This window comes from Microtus pennsylvanicus, chromosome 2 (genome assembly GCF_037038515.1).
Source record: "Microtus pennsylvanicus isolate mMicPen1 chromosome 2, mMicPen1.hap1, whole genome shotgun sequence".
Taxonomy (NCBI): domain Eukaryota; kingdom Metazoa; phylum Chordata; class Mammalia; order Rodentia; family Cricetidae; genus Microtus; species Microtus pennsylvanicus.
In genome coordinates this window covers 133,584,485-133,603,752 of record NC_134580.1, presented here as the reverse complement: position 1 = coordinate 133,603,752, position 19,268 = coordinate 133,584,485, and the positions used below count along the sequence as shown (strand labels likewise).

The 19,268-nt window shown below is 46.0% G+C and overlaps 2 non-coding genes across 2 annotated transcripts; both read right to left on the bottom strand.

Annotated features, from left to right (window-relative positions):
• Nucleotides 1-9,011: 9,011 nt before the first annotated feature.
• LOC142845290 (small nucleolar RNA SNORA71) lies at nucleotides 9,012-9,145 on the bottom strand. The gene has a single exon (XR_012909851.1). It is a non-coding gene; the product is annotated as a small nucleolar RNA SNORA71 (small nucleolar RNA).
• Nucleotides 9,146-9,889: 744 nt separating this feature from the next.
• LOC142845289 (small nucleolar RNA SNORA71) lies at nucleotides 9,890-10,022 on the bottom strand. Its single transcript, XR_012909850.1, has one exon. It is a non-coding gene; the product is annotated as a small nucleolar RNA SNORA71 (small nucleolar RNA).
• Between the last annotated feature and the right edge of the window lie 9,246 nt (nucleotides 10,023-19,268).

Genomic DNA, 19,268 nt, shown 5'->3' with positions numbered 1-19,268 from the left:
CAGCATGCGTCTGCCCCTTCCTGTTTGTTGACTACAGATGCAGCATGCCAGCTCTCTAGCTTCTCCCCTATAACCTGGACAGTGAGTCAGAACATCTCCATCTCCCTTTGTCATATTATTTTATCACAGCCACAGGAAAAGAAGCAGATGCCTTCCAAGGCTCTGCTTCCTAATACAGTCACAATGGGGCCCAGGGTGTCAACATACACATCAGAGGCCATACATGTCCAGCCCATAATGCTTACCTTAGTTACTGTTCTATGGCTGTAAAGAGAACATGACCATGACCAAGGCAACTCTTATAAAAGAAAGCATTTGACTGAGACCTTGCTTACAGTTTTAGAGGTTAGTCCATTATCATCATGGACAGAAGCAGACATGCATGGTGCTAGAGCATCCTGGTTCACAGGCAGGAGAGAGAGACAGAGACAGACAGAGAGAGAAGAGAGAGAATGCCTAGCAAGGACTTTTGAAACCTCAAACTCCACTCCCAATGGCATCTTGTCCAACAAGGCCACACCTCTTGGTTCTTCCCAAACAGTTCCACTAACTGGGGAGCAAGTATTCAAGCATGAGCCCATGGCACTCATTTTCATTTAAACCAACACAATTGCTGTGAAATAATCCTGAACACTGTGAAAATGTGTTGCTCTCATTGTTAATAAAGAACTGACTGGCCTGAAGCCAGGCAGGGCAGTCAAATTGAGAATGCTGGGAGAAAGAAAGGCAGAGTCAATGGAGTCGCCAGAAAACATGGAGGGAGCAAGACATGTTGGAGGACAGGTAAAGCCACAAGTCACATGGCAATACATAGATTAATAGAAATGGGTTAATTTAAGTTGTAAGAGACAGTTATTAATAAGTCTGAGCTATCGGCTGAGCATTTATAATTGATATTAAGTCTCTTGTGGTTATTTGGGAGCTACTGTTGGGACACAGAAAAACCCCACCTACACACACTTGGAAACCTTTTCAAGATTTCACAGCACTAAAGTACACCTCCCACAGCTGTACTCCAAATGTCTTCAAATGACAAAGTGACATTTCTCAATGACCTTGATGCATGAGGAAAAGACAGGTGTATTTATTTTGTAAATCTTGAGCATATGAGGGACTGTCTCTGCTCATACCTTCCCTGCTATGCTGCCTACTGGTGGCAGCAAATGGAGGCAGAGACAAAATCAACACTTAAAGCAAACACCTGAAATGCCCACTTCACAACACCTCATGCTTGGAGGATATGGGCCTACAGTGGCCTGTGTGTGTGTATAAATTGTGTGTGTGTTTGTGCAGTATCTGTGTGCCTGTGTGTAAGTGTGCATGCACATACGTGTGGAGGCCAGAGATTGGCATCTGATGTCTTCCTCCATCACTGTCCACCTTAGTCTTTGAAACAAGGTTTCTCACTGGACCTGAATCTTATAGATTCAGTGAGAATCCACCAGTCCCAATGCCTGCACCCTGCTACACCAGTATGTTGTGTGTGTGTTTTTTTTAATGTGGATACTGTAAATTCAAGCCCAGGTCTCATGCTTGCTCAGCAGGTACCTTACACACTGAGCCACCTCTCCATCCCTCTAAGCTGCATTTTTAATGCCTGCAGATGTGTTTATTGGTCAGTGAGTACCATGGCAACAGTCTGAGAAGCTAGAAGGACCAGCGAAGTGCCTCAAATTTCAGGTTCCCATGGAAATCTGGCACCCAGTGGGCAGGCATGCCCCTGCCTCTTGTGACCAGTTCTGGATACTGCACACACCAAGAAAGCCAGTACTGGCTGAGCCACTCGCTGGGCACGGAGTGGGTCTCTGTTTCTCTAAGCCTTGACTTCCATCTTGTGAAAGGTGGTCAGTTAAATCTGCCTCACAGAGTTGTGAGGATTAAATGAGGTAATTACATGTATTAGCTAATACCATGTGTGGCATTCAGTGCAAGTTCAACCAGTCAACAGTGATGACTAACAACTAGATGCCTGCAGATGAGCAGACCAGAAGGGATGTGATGTCACCTTAACAGAGGAGGATACTGTGGGGGCATTTTTGTATTTCTTATTCCTTTTATCTCATCAGACAAAAACAGCTGACATTTATTGAGCACTGAGCACGAGGTGGGTACTCCGTCATGTATTTAACACGTGTCATCCCATTCAGTCCTTGCTATTTAAGGCAAGTGCTAATTTGTGGTCAGCTTTTATTGGCAAAAATTGAGGTTCAGAGAGGCAAAAGAAGGTGCCCCAGGTCCCACAGCAATTAAGTGACTACATTAGAACTTGACATGCCAGTATGTTCTCACTAGCTGGCTTCTAGACAAAGGCTGGACCAGGAATCCTGGAGACGTGGTAGGTGTTAACACGGAGGCAGAGGGAACTGCACAAACTATTTCTGTTACATGCTGTCAAGGCCACCTACAGAATTATGCCTCATTCTTTTGTGTTTATGGAACCCTCCAGGTGTTAGGCATTCTGCTGATATGTTTGGGAGTAATGAACAGAGAGACTCACTCTTCCCTCTAGTAATTGGAATAGTGGCGGCCAAATGGAAAGAAAAGAGACAGAAATCTTGATCACATGACTACACTTTAAAAAAATCAGAGATGACTGCACCTCTGGGCCTCATGGGTTGAAATTATAATTTTTGTAAAGATTTACTTTTCATTTTATGTATATGAATGTTTTGCCTCCAGGTACATAAGTACCATGTCCGTGCCTGGTGCCCTTAGAGGTTAGGAGAGGGCATTGGATCCCCTGAGACTGAAGTCACAGGCAATTTTGAGCTGCCACATGGGTGCTGGAAATTGAACCAGGTCCTCTGCAACAGCAACAAGTGATCTTAACCACTGAGCCACCTCTGCAGCCCCTGGAATTACAATTTTATATGGTAAGCTAATTAAAATTACTGCATAAATGTGATTTGGAAACTGGGCAATCATCTTCTGCCTGTAAGACTCTGAGACACTGCTCTCACCCGGAGCAAGATTTCAGTGCTCTGCTCTCCCGGATGCCGCTGTGGAGGCCTAGTTTCTTTCTCTTCTATTTCTCTACCTGCAGCCCATCACTCAGACTCTTGACACAGTGACGCTCCCCAGGAGGGAATCTGTAGTCTTGTTCATCTTTGTCATTAGTACTCAACAAAGGTCATAGCTTAGATCTATCAATGGCTGTCCTTGGGTGACTGTGTTTCCCAGGTCTACTGCTAAGGTCAGATTAAGGAGAGGTGGAGTTGGCAGGTGTAGAGCCTGGTCACAAGGTATGCCCAGCCTGGTGCTGACTGCAAACCCTGGTCAGACCCAGCTGTCACCTTTACCTTAAGGCTGGCAGAAATAAATAACCAGGAACAGCCCCTATCGCCTTCCAAGATCACACTAGGTCTGGTATCCGTAAGGAGAGCTCCTCTCCATCCTGGTCTACACTGTGATGATGCTTAAATGGGCTACAGAGGTGAGAAAATCATTTACACCCATCCCGACACCCAGGTGACTTTCAGTCTACTCGGTGTAAAATGACACTCCTCCAGACTTCCTAGTCCACCTCCCTGCTTCCTAACTTCTCCCTGGCCTTTCTCCAGCACACCATATTAGTCCTTTAGTCAAGGGCATGGCCCTGTCCCATGCAAGGTCAGTCCTAGGAAAGAGAAATCTGCCCTTTGGATTGTTTGCTCTGTGAAGTCATAGAACTGCCTGCGTGAATAGTATGGGATGTGACCCAGGGGTGGGGGGTACCCTTCCTGGAGGAGGTGACACTGCTAAGCCAGCTGCCCAGTGGAGGACACAGTGAAAGAACACATTAACTAGACACAGCTGGAGGCTGGGGTGCTCATGGGAGTTTACTGCACAAGGAGAAGGGGGAGGGGCTGGCTTGGGAAGGCAAGAACAAGCGGGCAGCACACTTCAAAATGTATTAAGGTGGGGAAGAGGATGGTGGCACATGGCACAGAAAACTTCAGGGTATGGTTCTAAAATAGAACCTCACCCATACATAGGCAAGAAGGCAGTTGGATTTAACACGACCAGCAGATGGTGCTGGTTCAACGTTAGTAAGCAATACATCAGATATTCTTTTTCATCTTCATACAATTAAAATTTCCACTATCAGAACCTTCTAAAGAGCACAGATATTACGTTAAAATCTGTATTATTACATTTGGATTAATCAGTTAGATTAGTCCAACCGAAATATCCCCCATGCATGTGACTAGATATTTGTATACTCTCTTTTGTCCAGACAACTGGTGCCAAGGGATAAAAACAGTTTTTAGCATAGCAAAACAACATTACATTCTCTCCCCTTACAGGGGTGTCTTTTAGTCCCCTTGACAAAAGGCATTTGGATTCTGCACTGGCAAGCTGAGAATTAACAGGTAATATATAGTCAGTAAATGTAACAGCATTGTTTTGGGGGTCAGTAGTATTATGTCCTTATTGTTTCCCCAAAGTCTTGGCTTGACAAGTTAAAGTCTTGATGTCTGCCCCAAGTTATTGGCTTCCTCTTCCTCTTGGGACATCTCCTTTTGATGGCTTTGTCATCTATCTGTAGGCACTTGGTTTGTCTGGTGTCTCCAGGATGCTGTCCTTGTTGGATATGTCAGGGCAGGAGCCATCTGGGACTTCATTTCTCTTCTGTAAGATATAAGCCTTGCCTCGATGTTAAAACATCGGGCCCTTTCTAGTGGTTAGTTAGATCTTGCTTTTTAACATATACTTTAGGTTGTGTCTCCTTTAGGGCAAAATGCTCGTCAGAAGCAGAAAAAGCATTATCTTTTAAAGTGAGAAAAAGGAAAGTTAGTATAGCTAAATGTAGCATAGTTTGTGGGGATTTAAATTGGTGTATCAGTATTTGATAGTGTTGTTTTACAATAGTTTGACCCTGACGATTGTAAGGAATTACAGTAACACGATTAATATTCCATACCTTGCAAAATTTTTTAAAGTGCTTGCTAGTACAAGCAGGTTCATTATCAGTTGCAATGGGAGTCCTAGGAAGGAAATGTATAAGGAACTATTTGATAAAATCAAGCTCTAGATATGACACCAGGAATTTTCCTGGAGCCCTCAGGACCCCGTGTCCTGCCTGGAGCTGTGCTGTGCAGCTGACTAATCAGCAGGAGGCACTGTGCGTGCCTTTGGTGCACACCCGACAGAGAAGGCTACAGACAGACAGCCCTAGTTCTAGACTCAAGCTGACGTGAGAAGTACTCACTACTAATCAGTTTTAGAATACTGTATGAAATAAGCCTGCAATAGAGGATAGGCGTGCATGAGCCTCCTCTAACTTCCTCCCTCGTCAAGAGTCTGATCATTGATGTCAGACTCAGGGAAGCACAAAACCAAAACATAAGTAGAACTTACTTAATTCGCAATGGTCATTAACTTTTAAAGATTTAAACCGGGGCTGGAGAGATGGCTCAGCGGTTGAGAGCACTGCCTGCTCTTCCAAAGGTCCTGAGTTCAGTTCCCAGCAACCACATGGTGGCTCACAACCATCTGTAATGAGATCTGGTGCCTTCTTCTGGCCTGTAGACAGAATACTGAGAATACTGTATACATAATAAATAAATAAATCTTAAAAAAAAATAAAATAAAGATTTAAACCTAAGGCTATTTATGTAAGATTTGGGAATCTTTAAAATTTAGGGCAATTTTAATTTTGAGTTCAAGAAGACTCTCCTATTAGGTTAATAGTATATTCAGAAGTACTGAGAAACAATCACAGAAAATCCTGAAGGAAAAAACAATTGTGCTTTCCCATGCGAGCATGAAAGAACATGTCTAGCTGGTACTGTAAACAAAACAAAAATGTGTACACCAGTTCCACGGAGGAAGAACCTTCCAGAAGGTGCTAGTTCTTTCTACATTTAACAGGTTCTTAGTCTTTACCAAAAATAATTTTAGGCGAAAACTTTAAAATAATCTAACTCATACTGATTACATTTCTGGTTTAAATCTTTCTGCCTTCCAAAGAAATTTGAGAAATATGCAATTATCTTTTCAGTCCTTGGCCACCATATTATCCAGAAGAAATACTCTAAAACATTTTCTTTATTCCAATTTGCCCCCCTTTTTTTCCCTTAAATTCATGTGAAGCTTGTTCACATTGTTATTCATAAATTTTTTTGTTATGTTGTATAAAAATGTAAATTTTAAAAAATGAAATTTTAGAAATCATAAATACCAAAGAACCTGGGTGGTATTTGGTCTCCCAGTGCCTGAAAGGCCTGAAGTGAGAAAGTCTCCATTTTTTATGTGAAGACGAGATAAAATTCCTTATTTTGCAAGACTGAGAGCGTGTGGCTGGATGGATGCGACACATGATGTGACAGCAACATGAACATGCCCTGACCTGGGTGACCTCCAGGAGCAGTGGAGTCCACTTGGCCTGCAGAGGAAACAAAAATTCTTTTTTCAATGATCCTCCCGAGTCCGAGCAATACAGTACTGTGCTCCAGCTTGGAAAATAATTGGCACGGGAATTTTATCTCCTCTTTCATGGGCCCTTTTTACATTAGCTCCTATGCATTTCCAGTTGTCTTTTTTTTTTCTTTTTGGTTTTTCAAGACAGAGTTGTTGTTCTGGGACTTTCTCTGTAGACCCCCACCTCATGGTTACAGTTCCAATGTTCTCGGTCAGGAAGCCATGGACTGAATTTTACAGACATCACATTGCAGAGCTATTGCTCTCAATATTTTCTTCCTTTGGGTCTTAAACAAACATTATCAGTAACTGTATAGAATGCTTTACCTCAGAAGGCTGAGAAGAACCCAAGCTTATTTTACTCTCTTACTTACAGTTGTAATCTCTTGGTGACAGGACCGAACTCCGACCCGAGTCTATTAAAAGAAAAATCTTACCTTCTCTAAGAGTTGAGTCCCTCACATTGGTCGCCAGTTGTGCCCATGCCACTGCCGCCACCACCAGTACCACCCCTACGAGCACTACCGCCATCGGCACCACTAACACTAGTACTACCCAAGCGGGCACGGCCACTACTACCACCTCCACGAGCACCACCACCATAGGTACCACCGCATTAGCCCCACTGCCACCCGAGTAATGATCTTTTTTTGCCAGAGGAGGGAAAAGGGCAAGTCTAGTTCAACATGACTCAATAGCCAGTGTTGGTTCAAACTTTTATTTTATTTTGCTTTGTTTTATTTTCGAGACAGGGTTTCTCTGTGTAATCTTGGCTGTCCTGGACTCACTCTGTAGACCAGGCTGGCCTCTAACTCAAAGATCCGCCTGCCTCTGCCTCCCAAGCGCTGGGATTAAAGGCGTGCGCCACCACCGCCCGGCTAAGTGTTGGTTCAAACTTCAAGAGTCTGACACCAGCATAATTTGGTGAAACAATGTTCTGGTGATAACTAACACACTCCTGTGTGCCCAATACATCAAAAGAATACACGTGACATCTCCATAAAGATGGGTTCTATAGATTGAGTACACATGACAGCTTTTAAAAATTTTTTTTATTTATTTTTGGTTTTTCAAGGCAGGAATTTCTCTGTGTAGCCTTGGCTGTCCTGGACTCACTCTGTAGACCAGGCTAGCCTCGAACTCAGAGATCCATCTGCCTCTGCCATACAAGACCTGTGGAATAAAAGGCATGTACCACCACCACCCATCTGATTGATTATGTGTGACATCTTAAGTCTGGGGGAGGATCTGGCACGGTCTTGGTCAAAAAGATAGCACGAAGGTCAGTAGAATATTAAGCACTTCCACTCCCAGCCTTCTGGGTGGAAAACAGTTATATATCTCTTCCTTTGAAGAGACAACACTGCGTGCTTAATATTCCTTTTTTTCCCTGGTGCTCACCTGTGAGAACAAGGACCTTGGTGCCACATGGCATTCTGTGGTTCTAAGGGGAGTTACAAAACCAGCTTAAGGGTCTTTCTGACTTTGGTCCCCAAGTCTCCAGAGTCAAGGCTCTTCCCTCTGCATACTCACCAAATAAAAGGGTGTTCCTCGATGGTGAGCCAATGGCAGCAAGGTCTGGAGGCACGTTGTGTGGCAGGAACCTAGCTCTCCGTGCTATGTGGCACCCACAGACACCACCACAATAGCCTAAGGCAGAAAGTCAGGCAAAGCCAGCAGCTTATAATTTCCACTTCAAAATGCATCTCCCGACCCAGTTACCTGACTGTAGCTCACCTGGATGAGACTCCTGCCGTTGATCATGGTGAAACAGTTAGGGCCACGTTCCCTACACTGTCTTCCTATTTTGGTCTTTCCACACGGATGCCGGTAAGAATGCTCCTAATTAATGAGAGATAAAGAGTCACCATGAAAACAAGTCCTGTTTGTCTAAAACAGCTCTCCGCAGGACAACTGAGCAGTCATATAAATGGCAAAGACGCAGCTCAGAGGCTCACTCTCAGGGCTCCTCCCACCAAGGTCCCTCCTTCCAGCAGTCTTCCCTATATGCTATTATTAATGGCTGGTATCTCAACCTCAAAGCCCATCCCTCTTATGCTCCCTCCTTAGTCCACTGAATAACATTTCTTCAAAGGCACACCAACTCCAGAAGATCACTTCTGCCGGGCATGGTTGGCACTCTAGAGGTGGAGGCAGGAGAATCTCTGTGAGTTCAAGGCCAGCCTGGGCTATAAAGTAGGATACAGTACTATAAAGAGGGACCCTCTCAAAAAAAAAGAGAAAAATGTAGCATCTCTAGGAAAACCTTGTAGCGGTGGGTACATATCACCCACCTACACATATGTGTAATCCACCCTGGCCTTTCTAGACTCTAAAGTATCAAAACCTTGCTCTCTGATAGCAGGGAGAGAAGCTGAGAAAGGCTAAGCCAAAATATCTCCTATAAAGGAATGGTGGCACATGCCTTTTTTAATCCTTGCACTTGGGAGACAGAGGCAGCCAAGCCAGAGCTACATAGTAGAGCCCTGTCTCAAAATGAACAAACAAAACAAAAAGAACATAAACAAGATGTCTCCCATCACTGACTTTTACACAGTAGCCCATGTCCTTCGGGGAGGCTGAACTGGCGGGCAAGGGGGAAGCAGGAGTGTGAGGAGATGCCAGCATTTGAGAGGGACAGGACAGGACCTTTCAAACACGGGAAATGGCTTTTAGAAGCTCCGCTCCCTGCATTGTGGAGGACCAGAGCACAGACATTCCGTGGCCACTTCTAAATGCTGGGAACTAGTAGGACTTGGGACAGACATATGTGCTCAAGTAGAACAAAAGTCACCTACCATCCTTCTTCTCTCTTTTTTTCAAATACTGGCAATGAAGTTCTGAGTCGATCTTTGACTGAGAGTGACAGACCCAGTTTTCCATGTCTAGTGTACCCTTATATGATCCCTCAAAGCCCTTGGCAAGCTGCATGGCACTGTATCAGAGGCAAGGGACCAATACTGCAGAGAATGAACTGGACAAGAGAACTACCTCGAGTACAGGTGGGTCTAGAATGCTCCTAACAGCTCCCATGATGCTTCTGTAGAGAGTGGCTTCACCTGAAAACAACATGATGCTGATAAGCACCAGGCTTGCCATTGCTTGCAGCAGGGCATGGCGGGTATGGGGAAACGGGTTGGCACAGGAGTCCCCAGACAGTAAGCATCCCGAAACTGTTGGCTCTCATTTCCAGAACAAACCCATTGTTCCCTCTGACTCCTTCAATGCACATTGTGTATGGTCTATGGCAGGGCAGCCGCCACCAATTACATCACTGACCTGAGTGACCCCCCCCAACAGGACACAATGATGCAAGCAGTGGGTGTGTGGCAGTATGCCACTGTGGACTGGCAACAACCTTGCTGCCCATCTAGGAGACCTTAAAACCCAGGGCAGAAAGCAAAAGTCCCAGTGACAGCAATGATGTGCCTGTGGGGTAGCTCCAATGGCCTAGGGGCCCAAGTGTATGTAGAGTTGAGAAATCACATACGGGAAAGCCCCCAGCACTGGAAGGCATGGTGTGGACCTTCCCAACACAGGACCATTTTTTCCACATTTCCTCTGCCTGCACTACCAATGACCAGGGCATGGGCTCCCCCTGATCACTTACAAATGCAGGAGCAGAGAGGGCAGAGGGCTTGCTGTCAAATGCAGAAGCTGAGATCAGCCAGTTCAGCTGGGTATACGGACTGAGGAGGTACATCTAATCCTATAAAAATTCCTTCCACACGGCCAACAAGTGAAACAGAAGGAAGACACACAGCAAGATTTCTTAGGTTGTGGAACTGGCGGGGGGGGGGGGGGGGGGGTCTCCTGACACTAAGGAAAACAGCCTACTTGTTCTGCTTTCTGGAACATAAGACATTGCCCTGGCTAGTTTCCTGTCAACTTGACACAAAGTAGAGTTGTCTGAAAGGAGAGACCCTCAACTGAGACAATGCCTTTATAAGATCCAGCTGTAGGCAAGCCTCGAGGGCAGTTTCTTAACTAGCGATTGATCGATGGAGGAGGACCCAAACCTTTGTGGGTGGGGCCATCCCTGGGCTGGTGGTCCTGGGTTCTGTAAGAAAGCAAGGGAGCAAGTCAGTAAGTAGCACCACTCCATGGCCTCTGCATCAGCTCCTGCTCGAGGTTCTAGCCCTGTTTGAGTCCCTGTCCTGGCTTCCTTTGGTGATGTGAAGTATGAGTCAAACACTACCCTTTCCTTCCCAAGCTGCTTTGTTCACAGTGTTTCATCACAGCAGTAAAAACCCTAACTAGGGCTGGAGAGATGGCTCAGAGGTTAAGAGCACTGGCTGTTCTTCCTGAGTTCAATTCGCAGCAACGGCATGGTGACTCATAGTCATCTATGATGAGACCTGGTGCCCTCTTCTGGTGTGTAGGCAAGATATGGTATACGTGTAAATAAATCTGAAGGAAGGAAGGAAGAAGGAAAGAAGGAAACCTTAACTAAGGCCCAGCGGTGGTGGCGCACACCTTTATTCACAGCAGTCTGGAGGCAGAGGCAGATGGATCTCTGTGAGTTTGAGGCCAGCCTAGTCAACAGAGCAAGTTCCAGGACTGGCACCATAGCTACTATAAAACCCTGACTCAAAAAAAAAAAAACAAAAAACAAAAACAAACAAACAAAAAAAAAGAAACCCTAACTAAGGCAGACCTGGGTACAGGGGGCTTTGATGTAGCATCCTTCCTGCTTCTGATTCAGACCTGCTGCTGCTAGCCCACCAAAACAAGGGGGAATCACTGGAGACTCGGGACTGAAGCAGGCTCAACAGGAATCAGATGTCCACCATTGCCCAAAAAGAGTAAAACTGGGGCACTGGATACAGTCACCTTCATCTTCTGTCCATTTACTTCTCAGGCTATCCCGTTCCTGGGAACCTGTGAGCATCCCTTGGGGACAGCCATCTTTTTTGCTTGTTTGTTTTATTAATTTTTTCATTTATTTTACATACAGACAACAGTTTCCTCTCCCCCCTTCTCCTGTTGCCTCCCCCTCCTTCCATCCTTCTCCCTCCCCTGCAATCCACCCGCCCACTTCTCCTCCTCTGTTCAGAAAGGGGCAGAACCAAGTTCCTCCCCCTGCATCAAGGCTGGGTGAGGCATTCTGTGAGGAATAAGTTCCCAAAAGCCAGTTCAAGCACCAGGGACAGGTCCTGATGCCACTGCTTGGAGCCCACAGACAGACCAAGCTACGCAACTGCGGGGGTGTGGGGGTGTGACACAGTCATCTTAAGTACAGACCTTACCATGGGAGCACTGTGATGCAGCAGCTTCTTGGCAGGGTAGAGATGTCTCTCGTGGCCCCTCTGCACCAAGGTGTCAGTTCTGCGGTAAACAAGAGGCACCTTTAAATAAGCATCTAAATGTCACTGGTTAAATCGGTTCTGGGCAGCACATGAAGAGGTCCCAGTGCAAGAGCCACATAAAATAGATACAGGGAGACTGGATTATTTGTGACGCAACATTTTCTCCTGACGCAGTGACGCAGCATTTTCTGGTGACTCAGCATTGGGGGGAGGCGTTGGCAGCATCACAGGAACAACAAATCATCTATGACAGAGCACTTTTCAGATCTTTTGTGCAAGCTCGGGTAAACTGAGGAGGTTCGAGAAGGTTCCTTTATCCTGTCTCCTGTCAAAGATCCTCAAATGAAAAAAGGTTGGCCAACTTCAAAGACCTCAGCCCTGTGCAACCATCATTTCAGATAAGATCCTACCTGCCATCCAAAAGGAGACCAATTTAGGGTCAAAATGAGAAATCGGTTTCATTCAACACCACAGATAAGGCAGAGCTGCCATGTAACCAGGCACAAACCTGCCTTTGCAGCTTCCCTACCTGAGAAGGAATGAACTATATTCACGTAGGACCTGGGGTCTTTCTGGCCTGAGTCCAGACTCCCAAGGACTCCACCAGACTTTCCTGCACGGGGTCTTTGCTGGGCTGTCATCAGAACCTGCCTGAACTCCATACCACCCCTCTGCTGGTACCCACGGAAAGGCAATTAGGGGGCCCTCTGGCTTCAAGGTGCACCCGCAGCACTTACCGGGACTCCTGCTTTCTGAACAGTTGCGCCCACCAGAGAGTGCGGAGAATAGGGGTGAGGGGCTGCCGCAGACCAGCTTCGTCATCCTTCGTGGTGTCAAGAGGGCCTCTTAGCCAAGGCCCAGCAGGGAAGCAACCACTGGGAATGGGTTTCACCGCAAGACACCACACCGGAGTTCGAGAGCGCATCAACTTGAAAGGATGCAGATCTGAACGCGGGTCAACAGTCCGAGGACCCTGAGTAGAAAAAGACAGGCGGCTTCATATGCCACATAAATTTGAGGCACCAGGGCTCAGCCCTCAACCCTCCCATCTCTTCCCAGGAGCGCTGACACCGCGTCCCCAGGTTGTCCCCCACGAAGGCTCCCTCCCCAGAGGTTGGGCCATCAGCCCAGGGAAACCGAGATCTCAACCCACCAAAGAACTCCTTCCGAATATCCCGGGAAGTTCACAGTCCGCAAGGGTGGGAGGTTCAAACTCTCACCCTAACCTCTGGGGTCCTGAGTTTCCCGAGTTTAGGAGACTGGAGGTCTTGGAGGCGGCCAAGAGCGCAGACCCGAGGTGACTTCACCTAGCGAGCTGAGACGTGAAATAAAAAGTGCGTGAGTGCCGCAGTGTAGGGACTGCGCAGGACACTTCTCAACACCGCAGCGTCTACCCAGCTGCGGCTGCGCGCGCTCAGGCTCCAGCTGCACCAGTGCACAGCCAGCCTGTGCGCGTGGCTCTGCAGCGTCCCCTGCGGGAGTAGAACTGAAATGCTAACCCTCCAGCAAGGCTCTCCTTCCTTAGTCCTAGCTTCCATTCTACCAAACCGTTTATTCATCCATCCATGCATCCATTTTGCCAGTAAGTATGTGTGGAACGTCAGCTTCCTCTCATTTGTCATCCATCCCGTTGTCCCATCTGTCCTCTCATGCATTAAAATATCCATCCACTCACCCATGCATTGTGATTCATTCACCTAAGCATGCGTCTGTATGCCTGTCCATCTATCCATCTGTCCATCCACTCATCTTTTCATTAACCTACCCATCTAACTTTGCACCCACCCAAAATATCTACCGAGGAACTACTTCGTATCAAGCGCTAGACTATGCTCTAGAAATAAAAGGTCTAAGACAGGCATGATCCCTAACTTGGTTACATTTTAATGGGCGCGATAAACAAATAGGTCAGAAAATTAAAAATCATAAGCGCAGCTGGGCAGTGATGGTGCAGGCCTTTAATTCCAGCACTGGGGAGGCAGAGGCAGGTGGAGGCCAGCCTGTTCTTCAAAGAGAGCTCCAGGACAGCCAGGGCTGTTACACAGAGAAACCCTGTCTGGAAACATCAAACTGCCACACACACACACATACACACACACACACACACAAGTATAAACACTACAAAGGAAATGGCACAGCAGTAGGCAGGTTGTAACAGTGGTGACCTATTTATCCCTGGTGGACAGCAGGGCCTTCCCTGAAGAAAAAAAAAAGACATTTAATCTAAAGCCTGGCGGAAAATAAGTAATGCATCATGAACCATTAACTATGTTTTCTTCAGGAGAGTATTAAAAAGTGAAGTAAAGTGGAGACAAAATTCTTGCAAATAGGTCAACAATGTTTCTTGTTTTGTTTAGGTTTTCTTGATACAGGATCTCTACACATCCCTGGCTGTCCTGGAACTCGCCCCTACCTCCTACCTCCTGAGTGCTGGGATAAAAGAAAGATGTGTGCCAACATACCTGGCTGTTTCTCAGGCTTTTTAAAAAGTTATGTTGATTTATGTATCTAAGCGTGTGTGTTTGGTGAGCATGCATGTGCCATGGCGCACATCAGATTCCAGAGGACAGCTTCCAAGAGTTGCTTCTCGGTTCTCTTTTTCTACATGCAGCCTAGGATTTGACCTCAGGTTGTCATTCTTGGTGGCAAGTGACCTTACAGGTCGAGCCATCTAGCCCAGTCTAGTCATGTTTTCCCAGGACCATACGATTGCAATGCCTGTTCTCGATGAAACAAAGGACTACAATTAACAGCCAGTGTTTTGGGGCACACAAAATATTTCAGGCATTTTGACTCATTTAGTTATTAGGCCAGTATTCTGGACTGAATGAGCTCCCTCCCCTAAATCCATTTGGTAATCCTACCTCCTACCGTGTGGTTGCAGGATCTTTGGGGGGGGGGTGATCAGGTTATGAGGGCAGGGACCCTTCTAAGAGTTCCCTGGAGTTTACTTCTTCCTTCTGCCACTTGGAGACAATATGGAAGGCAGCCATCAGTCTGTCAGACATGGGTAGAGTGGGGGCAGGGAGCTTGCCAGATATCAAATCTACAAGAGCCAGCATCTCAGACTCGCATTGTGTCACTGTGACAAAATACTGAGGAAATCAACTTAAAAGAGGAGAGATTTGTCTTAGCTTTGTGGTTTCTGGGCCTGGAGTGAGGCAGACTGTGGAGTAGTCAAGGAGTATGTGATGTAAACAAAGATGCTCAGGGTGGCCAGAAAGCAAAAGAGAAATGCCCCCCCCCCATGTGCCTCCAGTCACCTCTCCTCCTTCTACTAGGCTCTACCTACCAAGTCATTAGCACATGGCCTTTCTATTCCAAAGCATAAAGTCTAGGCTCCAGGACCATAGAGATAGATTCCTATTGTTTATCAGCAGCTTGCTTATAGTATTTTGCTATGCCAGCTCAAATGGACTCAGAACCCAATTCTATAAGCATCATTCCATTTGTTAAGATGATAAAAAAAACTGGCATTGTTTGATGGACTTACCCTGTCATATAGTTCACATATCAAGAGTTGATTCTAAGTGTCAACTGTTATGCCCAGTCCACGAAGTCCCCCCAAAACCAACAAGGAGACCGAGTCCCGTATGTAAAAGCAAAAAGCCTTTATTTTAAGCAAGTTTGCAAACTCAGTCTCTCTGTCTGTCCAACGTATTGGAATAATGGAGAGCCCGAGCTCTGTTAGAGTTGGGTTTTTATAGAAGTAAAGGTGGGGGTGAGGGATTTCTAAGATTCAGGACCCCTGATTGGCTGACATTTGTCTAGGGGTATCCTGGTGAGTGTGTGCTGGCAGGTGATCTTATCTACAATGGTTGGAACATTGGGAATTTCCTTTGGTTGGTCTGTTCTTGGGTGGTGCCTGGGTAATCTCAGTTTGTGGTCCTTCAGGCAACCAGGTATTACCTCAGGGTAAACTCATGCAATTCCAGCCTCAGAAGGTGGAGACAGGGGGACCCTAGAGCAAGCTGGCTAGCAAGGCTAGCTGTATCTGTGAACTCAAGTTTTTATTGAGAGACCCTGCCTCAGTGAATAAAGTGGAAGAGCAGTCAGGGAGGATCCCCAGCACCAACCCTGGGCCTCCACATGCATGCACACACACATGCAAAAACATGCGTGCATACCATATGCACACACACATGCAAAAACATAATGCGTACCATACATACACATGCAAAAACATGCAGGCATACCATACACACATGTAAAAACATGCAGACATACGATACACACATGTAAAAACATGCAGGCATACCACAGAGAGAAAGAGCAGAGACAGAGAATAAACAAGCCGAAAAGGAAGAACCTACAGGGGCTCTCTGCCCTTTGTGCCATATGAGACATTTAGCTCTGTTCCTGCATTTGGAAGTGGTTCCCAGCCACCTTTTACCTGGTTGTTGCAGGCAGAGGAACATGGAAAGTGTGCTCTGGGCTTCAAGAACCCTTGACCATTCCTGGGAACCTGGTGCTTTTCCTGTATATGACTTCCCACATGTTCAGATCTCAGGGATTACAGGCTGTGATTTCCTTGTGTGGCCTTTCTTTTCTTTTCTAAAATAAATGTCCAGATATTTTTAAAAGTTTTTTTTCTTTTTGTTTTTTTTTGAGACAGGGTTTCTCTGTGTAACAGCTCTGACTGCCCTGAAACTTACTCTGTAGACCTCTGCCTCCCCAGTGCTAGGATTGAAGGTCACCACCCTGCTAAAGTCATTTTTAGTACTTGTAAGTATATGTATGTTGTGTCTATGTGTGAGTGGGTATGTACACATGAACCCAGGTCCTCTGGAAGGGCAGTACACGTATTTAACCTTTGAGCCATCTTTCCAGCCCCTTGCTTGCTCTTTCTAAGTGATTTCTCAGCTAAAACCAGACTGTGTGAATCAAGGTTATTTGTCCCCAGAATATGGTTAGTTATATTAACAATAAGGGATGACTAGGGAGCCCAGAGCGTGATCCTGCCTCATTAATCAGGAAGGTTGTAATGAACCAGAGTAGGACTGGGTGTGATGTTGGGCGCACATGGGAAGCTGGGAGTCACTCAGGACCGAGGGTGATGTCACTCTTTCTGTCTGCTCTTCGTCTCTAAATGTCCTGTTCGCTGCAGTGTTCAGGTCAGGTGGAGAAACCAGCTTCCTCTTGCTCCGTACACACCGGCTCTCCCTTGCTTTTTATTTACTCAACTATTTTCATTTGGCCCTGGTGATCTTTCCCCTGTCGCTTTTCCTTGTCTTCTCAGAGACCGCCTTACCAGTGTGGTACAAATTGTTCTGTTTCACTTTTTACTATTGACTGTCCTCGGTGATTAACCACCTGCATCCCCTGGTGAGTCCAAGAGTCCAGGTGGTGGGAATGGGAGTGGTGCTTTAAGTTCCTGTGAGCTGCGGGGAGTCAACTTGGATCCACTCAAACAGCATTTCGTCAGGTCCAAGCAGCACCTGATGGTTCTACAGAGCCTGGACAGTGAAGTGAAACAGCCAGAGAATCCAGGATGTGGCCAGCACCCCAGCTTTCTTAGTCCCCCCAAAGATTGTGAGGCCCCAGGTCAGCATGAAGCAGTTGTCAGAACACAGCGTCCTCATCCCCGCCTCACCTGCTACCCCTTTCTAACTCCTCACGTTTTTATAATAAACATAAGGGAGGAATGGTAGTATTCAGGCATCTGCACTGGCCTGCCCTAGGGGTCCTGACAGGATACGGCCTCAGCTGCAGCCAGTGATGCCCACTTCTGTGGGATAAGTGAAGATCTTTTCCCGTTCTGTAGGCTGTCATTTTGTCTTGTTGACCGTGTTCTTTGCTTTACAGAAGCTTTTCAGTTTCAGGAGGTCCCATTTATTAATTGTTTCTCTCAGTGTCTGTGCTGCTGGGATTATATTTAGGAAGTGGTCTCCTGTGCCAATGCGTTTAAGTGTACTTCTCACTTTCTCTTCTATAAGGTTCAGTGTGGCTGGCTTTATGTTGAGGTCTTTGATCCATTTGGACTTGAGTTTTGTGCATGGTGATAGATATGGGTCTGTTTTCATTTTTCTACATGTTGATATCCAGTTATGCCAGCACCACTTGTTAAATATGCTTTCTTTTTTCCATTTGATATTTTTTGCTTCTTTATCAAATATCAGGTGTTCAAAGATGTGTGGATTGATATCTGGGTCTTCTATTCAGTTCCATTGGTTCTCCTGTCTGTTCTTATGCGAGTACCAGGCTGTTTTCAATACTGTAGCTCTGTAGTAGAGTTTGAAGTCAGGGATTGTGATGTTTCCAGAAGTTCTTTTATTGTACAGGATTGTTTTGGCTATCCTGGGTTTTTTGCTTTTCCATATGAAGTTGAGTACCGTTCTTTCAAAGTCTTTGAATTTTTTGCTGGAATTTTGCTGGGCATTGCATTGACTCTATCAAATAAACAAATCTTAAAAACAATCAAGAACAGTGTTTGACCTTTGCTTTTCCCCATCAAAGTTAAACCTTTGATAAAATGAACACACACCTTGAAAATATTTAACAAAACTATCTTAATGAAAAAAAGAGAAAATTTGAAAAAAGAATCCTTTAACTTTTTAAAACATGGGACCAGTAGTTAACATTTCTTCCAGAAAACATCTCCCAGGGTGCAATGGGGCAGACCTGTGAGCCCAGCACTGGTAAGCCTGAGGTTGGAGGATTGAAAGTGTGAGGCCAGCCTGGGCTACAAGGGAGTAGGGATATAGCTAAGTCTAGCCTGCTCAGGACCTTCTGTTCTTCAGCATGTAGCAAAACAAAGCCAAAGTCTACTTGACAGTATCTAGAATCACTTAGGGAATAAAAGGGGTTCTAGAGTGGATGAACTAAGTTAGAAAATCTCATTCAAAATGTAGGTAGCAGCATTCCATGGGTTCGAAGCTCAATTAAAAAGGAGAGAGAGAGAGAGAGAGAGAGAGAGAGAGAGAGAGAGAGAGAGAAGCACCAGCATCATCTTTCTCCACTTCCTGTTCTCAGATGCAGAACAACCAGATGCCTCACGTTTTGCCACCACAACGGACTGTAACCTTAAACTGTGAGCCCCCAAAAAGCTTCCCTTCCTTAACGGGCTTGTGCCAGGCATCTTGTTGCAGCAATAAGAGAAGCAATGAATACACTTCGGCTCAGAAGGTAACCAAACATTGAGCTCAGAATCCACCAAGTGAAGGCCTGCATTTCCCAGAGAGCTCGCCCACTGCGTGTGCGTTCTCCTTCGTCTCCAACAGCCCTGCACAGTCTCACTACCTCAGGCTTAATATTCTTCTGCTTTGCTTTATGAAGCAGGGGTGGGGTGGGGTGGTAAGTCCCACAAACACACTATTAGGAGCTATTCTTAGGAGTCTTTATTAGAAGGACCTGCTGTTTTAAGCATCGGATGATGTACCATAGGGTCACTCTGCTGCACCAGAGGTGGCTTCCTGGGAAAGTGTGCCCCTCCAGTCATACATTTTTGTGGCATCAGCTCAGCATTTCTAGCACTTGTGCCTCCCAGTCACAGACTCTGATGCCAACAGTGTGCCCTGTGCACAGCCTGCACAACTGTATGTGCATGCAGTCCCTGGA